The sequence below is a fragment of the Argentina anserina genome, chromosome 6, assembly GCF_933775445.1.
Source record: "Argentina anserina chromosome 6, drPotAnse1.1, whole genome shotgun sequence".
NCBI classification, from domain to species: Eukaryota; Viridiplantae; Streptophyta; class Magnoliopsida; order Rosales; family Rosaceae; genus Argentina; species Argentina anserina.
This window is the reverse complement of record NC_065877.1, coordinates 31,859,039-31,864,565: the sequence shown is the minus strand read 5'-3', so window position 1 is coordinate 31,864,565 and position 5,527 is coordinate 31,859,039. Positions and strand designations below refer to the sequence as shown.

Here is a 5,527-nt window from a genome sequence, read left to right as displayed (position 1 = left end):
CTTGAGTGTTTTGTTCGATATCGATGTGTGCAATAATATGCCCAATAGCACCCTCTATATATAGGATTTTAAAAGTCCGTAGTCCTGCATTTGGAGGCTAATTTATATTCGCAGGGGGCATTTGACTTGGCGCCCAAGGTTATCTACTTTGATAAACATCGATCGAAAAAGTCATATGTATCAAAGTTTTGATTTAGTACTGGGTCTACACTCTACATTGTAACTAGTTTTGATTGAGTACCACTGTATGAAATCGATCTTGAATTGAGTGATATCAAATTAACTATGGACTCAAATTATATTTGACTGATACAATGTAACCCTAATTCCGAAGCTATGAACTCTATAAAACATAAAACTGGAGTGCGAGAAAATAGTCTGGGACTCAAGAGACTTGGTCATATATATATGGCCTTCCACTAAGGGATTATTTTTTGGGTATTTTAAAAAGATAATTCATTCACTAACTTTTCGATTATATTTTCATATTTCCACCATTCAATTTTTAGAGTCTAATTTTTAGATAACCCTGTAAAATTTCAGCCAAAATGGTAATCGTTAAAATATCAAATTTGGTGAAAACAATAGACGCACCAAATCAGTTAAACATGAACCGTTCATGTTTAAATGTTTATAAGTTTCAATTCCAGTTTTGAATGCTTTGAACACCTCCATTTTGACTGGAATTTTACAGAGTTGATCTTCAGATTAGACTCTAAAAATTTGGTGGAGATGTGAAAATATAATTGAGAAGTTTGTCCAATGATCTATCCTTTTTTTAAACAAAAAAAAGATCCCTCACTCGGAGAGCTATATATGTGTGTATATATATATATATATATATATCAAGAGAGGACATCCTTGATTTAAGAACTTTAGGATTTTTATCATTCTACACAAGTATATATTTTTTGGAAATCGACGAAAGTCATATATTAGAACTGGATAAAGTACGATACATTATGAACACATTTTGCCCTTGCGGACTACGACATAATTGAAATGTGCATAATGATTGTAAACCTTAAGAACTAGAGCTCTAATCACTCCTCTGCTGAATCTCTGGGTATAGGCTCAAAGAACCTTGAACGAACTTGTGACACTACTAATTCAAAAGCCAGTGATCAAAGCACGAGGCCCACACCCATCAAGGGTATCTTCAGCAATTCCAGTTTCGTCTTTAATCTGCATGGGCTTGGGCCGGGCCCTTCACATCATCCATAAAGCCGAAGCCTAAAGTCCAACTCCATCTTTACAACCCAAGCTTCAGACCTAGCAGGCCGCCATCGATAACCACCAGCACCTCATCACCATCAATCACAACGTTGGTTGCCTAGGCAACGCCCTACATCAAAGGACGCACAACATCTCCAGACCAGCCCCACGACCATAAGCTAAGGCCAAAGTCGTAAGTTTTAGCCACCATAGCTACCACCTCAGAATTTGGCTAACAACCTGCACCCGCAAAACTATCATGCTAATCAGAACCACCATCAGTAGATCGAGTCCTCCAACCGTATTGCTACCAAGGGTCTAGATCATTGCTACCCCAACCCACAATCATACCTTTGAGAGATCCGCAAATTGACTTCTCCAAAAGGTCTACACTCGCCAAAGAAGATATGAGAATGAAATTAGGTAGCCTAGGCCACCGGGTTGCATGAATCTGGCCAGAACCATCATCACTAGTTCCAGTGTTGCCGCCTCCAACAAATGACGAGAGCAAACAATGGTTACACTGAGGGAGATACTCATTCTTTTTGCAAAAATAACAATTATACTGAAAGTTATTACACAAGAATTGCGTTTTGGCTGATTTTTCTTATATGAGAAAACATTGTGCTAATTGAATAGTTAATGATTTGCGTTTTTGCTAATCTTTCCTATATATGATTCATATGTGTATAAATATGTAGTACATGGTTAGTTTAAATTGTTTATTACATGCTCGAAATGAAAACATCCTCACTTTTGGAGTTTAAGGATGTCCTTTTTTGATTATATATATATATATAGTCCCTATTCAGAACTTTTAATTTTAGCACACTTTTCGGTCAAAGTTTTTCACTATAAGCGCTTCAATATTTAGATATGGTATTCAAGATCATCTCTACAAAGTTTCATCCAATTTGACAATGGTTTGAGCTTTCAAAATTGAGATTTACACGAACTTTTCACGTTGAACAGTTTTAATTCATTCATTGATTTAATCTAATTTCAATACATTAACGGTGTCTGAATTAGATGAAATTTTGTAGAGATGATCTTGAATAACATACCTCAATATTGATTTGCTTATGGTGAAAATTTTTGACCGAAAAGTGTGCCAAAATTAGAACTTCACTCTGTAATTTCAGAGTGAAGCTTCACTGTGGATAGGGACTGATATATAGTCTCTATCCAGAGTGAAGCTTTATTATTTAGTGAACTTTTCTATCAAATTTTCACATTTACACTGTATATATCTTAGAACATAATGTATAGATCACGCCTACAGAGTTTCATACATTTTGCACATTTTGCAGGAGTGATCCCCACAAGACTCTAGAGTGTTAGTAACAAGTTATAGATGAATTTACCTGGTCATAAGCCTTTTCTCCTTGGTTGTTATTATATTCAATAATGTCTACTTGGGATAACTGTTATTTCAAATTGGGTCCGGTAAAATTATTGCCTTCTTTTAGGTTTTAGCAATACATTATATACAGTCGACCACTGATACAGTTAGACACTAAATGTTGTAATTTTACTTACAAGTTGTTGGTAGTAGGTACAGACTGTTGTTCCTAGTATCTAACTAATGAAAGTATGCATCTCTTATATTTCTAGTATGTAGCACAAGCAATTTAAGGAACTCAGGGCCTTTTTATTCCGGAACAGGATGTATTCATAGACGAAAAGTCATCTATGGTCTATTCCCCAATTACATGAAAGTTGGAGAAACAAGTGGAAAAACATGATGAATGGTAATCAGATAAGAAACACAAACCTCTCTCATATTGTCACATCCTGGAAAAGAATGAATATACTATATTTGAATTAAAAATGAGATTAGCAAGCGAAACAACCGAAGGAGTTCGTTAAGTATACTCACTAAGATCAAGTAAACCTATGAACAAATTTTTTGCAATGACAAGAGAAACAAACAACTTTAAACATTTATGCGGATTCTGCAAATTACAAAGTTTACAAAACAAAGAGACGGAAGATGGTGATATGTCACCGGCCAAATTTTAAGCAAAATACAACAACCCAAGTAAAAATAACAAATACAAAGGTGACTGAATATTCTAAGCAACCTTAGAGATATAAATATAAGAAACAAAGGCCAGGAAGACAAACACAAAGACAATAAATGAATGATGACTCTCTATCGATGCTCCTAGCTCTAGAATAACAAAACAACCTGCAAAGATACTATAGTAGGGGTGAGCGTCTTCCTTGCTTGCCCTGTAGGGGCCAGTCAACCCATGAGTTCGAAAACCAAATCAGGTAAGGATATAAAGTTTTATAAAACATTTGAGGGTAGTTTGAGCTCAGAGAAAACCTTTTCTCAAAACAATGTAGATTTAATAAATACATCATACTAAATCAGTAGGCGCCTTTTCGTAGGATTGTAATAAATATATTGGAATAAATGACCGATCCTAACGACTAGGAGGCGAACGAATCACCTCTTAAGTCGAGGTCAACCGCCCTTATTGCTAAAAACAATAAAGGAGCGAGAGCGTCCATTTAAAGGTAACATGGTAACATCTAGGGGCACGGGATCGGTATCCCAGAACTCAATTGCTCTCAAGTCTAGAACACTCTAAACAATCATATTTAAAAGTTGACAAATCTCCGGTTTTCACAAGCATTTAATGCATCAATAATAATTCAAATAATAATTCAATCTCAAGTCATAAGCTATAAATTTCATATAATTGGCCAAAGCAACATAAGAGGGTTAGCTCCCCTACTTGGAATGAAATGTAGAATCCGAAAATAAAAACGTAAGCTCTAGCTCTAAAAATAATGCTAATACTCCAAGGATCGAACAACTCGTGTAACACCATCACTGGATTCCAAAGAAGTGCAAAAGAGTCAATCATAAATTCAAAAGTTGGAAAACTAATGACTCGATCTCCTTTCCTATTTTGACCAGGAAAGTCAAAGGTTGACTTTTTGTTGACCCGATTTTCCTGGTTTGACCAGGAGTTAACCTTTTTATCGACTATTTCTTGAGTAACTAGAAAATAATCTAATTTCAGTCGTCGAACGATAATAAGCATATTTTAAAGTTATTCAAGACACTTACCACCATATTGACGATTTAATTGATTACCGACACATTTTTTACGTTAAAGAGTTCTCGATTTCCGAACGGGTTGGAAATCAGAACTATCGTTTAATATTCGTCGCCAAGTTACATTTAGATTTTACTAAATTACCCTAAGATAAAAGTAAAACCATTTTGTAAAACAGTTAAGATAAACAGTAAAACTGTTATTTTCTAACAGGGGTAAAATGGTAATTTCACACTATTGTAAAACTGTAAAAGGGTAACTCGGTAATAGTAAAAACCCCCATTTTTTCACCCTAACTACTCCGACTGATTCCAGTGACTGTTCTAACTTCACAATTTCAACAAAATCAACAAGCAGAACTTCTAATACATTAAACCCATCCGACATGCACCAATATACAATAGAGAAGCCAAAAAGGGATTAAATTGCTACCTTGACGAACCAAAACGGTAGCATCAATGGTTGCTCTACGTGCCCAAGCAGCTGCAACTCCCTGCTCTTTCGAAATACATGTTGCTGCCTTAGAAATCTTCCATAACTTGTCTTACACCCCACAAGCTTCATCAGGGCTCGAAGGAAAAAACAACGATGGTAGAAACAGAGGAAAATAAGAGTTTGGCCTCAGGTTCTAATCCATGAAATTTTGAATGAGAATCAGATTGAAATTGAAGGGAGAGAAGGGATGTTTACCGAAGGAGTGATCGGTTCCTGAAGCTACTGTCCTTTCCGACGGAGATGAGAGTTCACAGTGACCCACCGGCAGAGCTCGGTGAAGCCAAGTAACATTGATACAAGAAAAGTGAATTTCAATTAGATCCTGATTTATGAAACATCTGATAAAATTGGATTGGGTACTCGATAAGGTGCTAGACATACCAAAAGGAGTTGGAGAAGCTTGCCGAAGTCCTAGTTTTCAAGTCGGAAACCATGGAAACTCGGTACTGCTTCAGTTCCCAACAGAACTATGAATTGAGCTAAGTTGATGTCAATGGGCATGGCGGTGTAGACAATGGAGCAAGGAAGAAGAAAGTGGGCATTGTTGGAAAAAATGGTTGGAAAAACTATTTAAAACCAAATTTTAATTGATTAATTAAATTAAGTTAAACTTATAATTAATCAAAGATGAACATAGATTTGAGTTCTCCATAATGAGGGCTACAAGATCATATGTTTGTTTGTGTAATTTGGTTTGTGGGTGAATAAGAAATTGTCACTCAAAGATGGTTACTTAGAATGAG

General features: G+C 35.8%; 1 long non-coding RNA gene across 1 annotated transcript; it reads right to left on the bottom strand.

Moving 5' to 3' along the window:
* Positions 1-4,624: 4,624 nt before the first annotated feature.
* LOC126800462 (uncharacterized) lies at positions 4,625-5,069 on the bottom strand. Its single transcript, XR_007672717.1, has 2 exons — positions 4,980-5,069; positions 4,625-4,847 (listed from the first exon to the last, which is right to left on the bottom strand). It is a non-coding gene; the product is annotated as an uncharacterized LOC126800462 (long non-coding RNA).
* Positions 5,070-5,527: the final 458 nt, after the last annotated feature.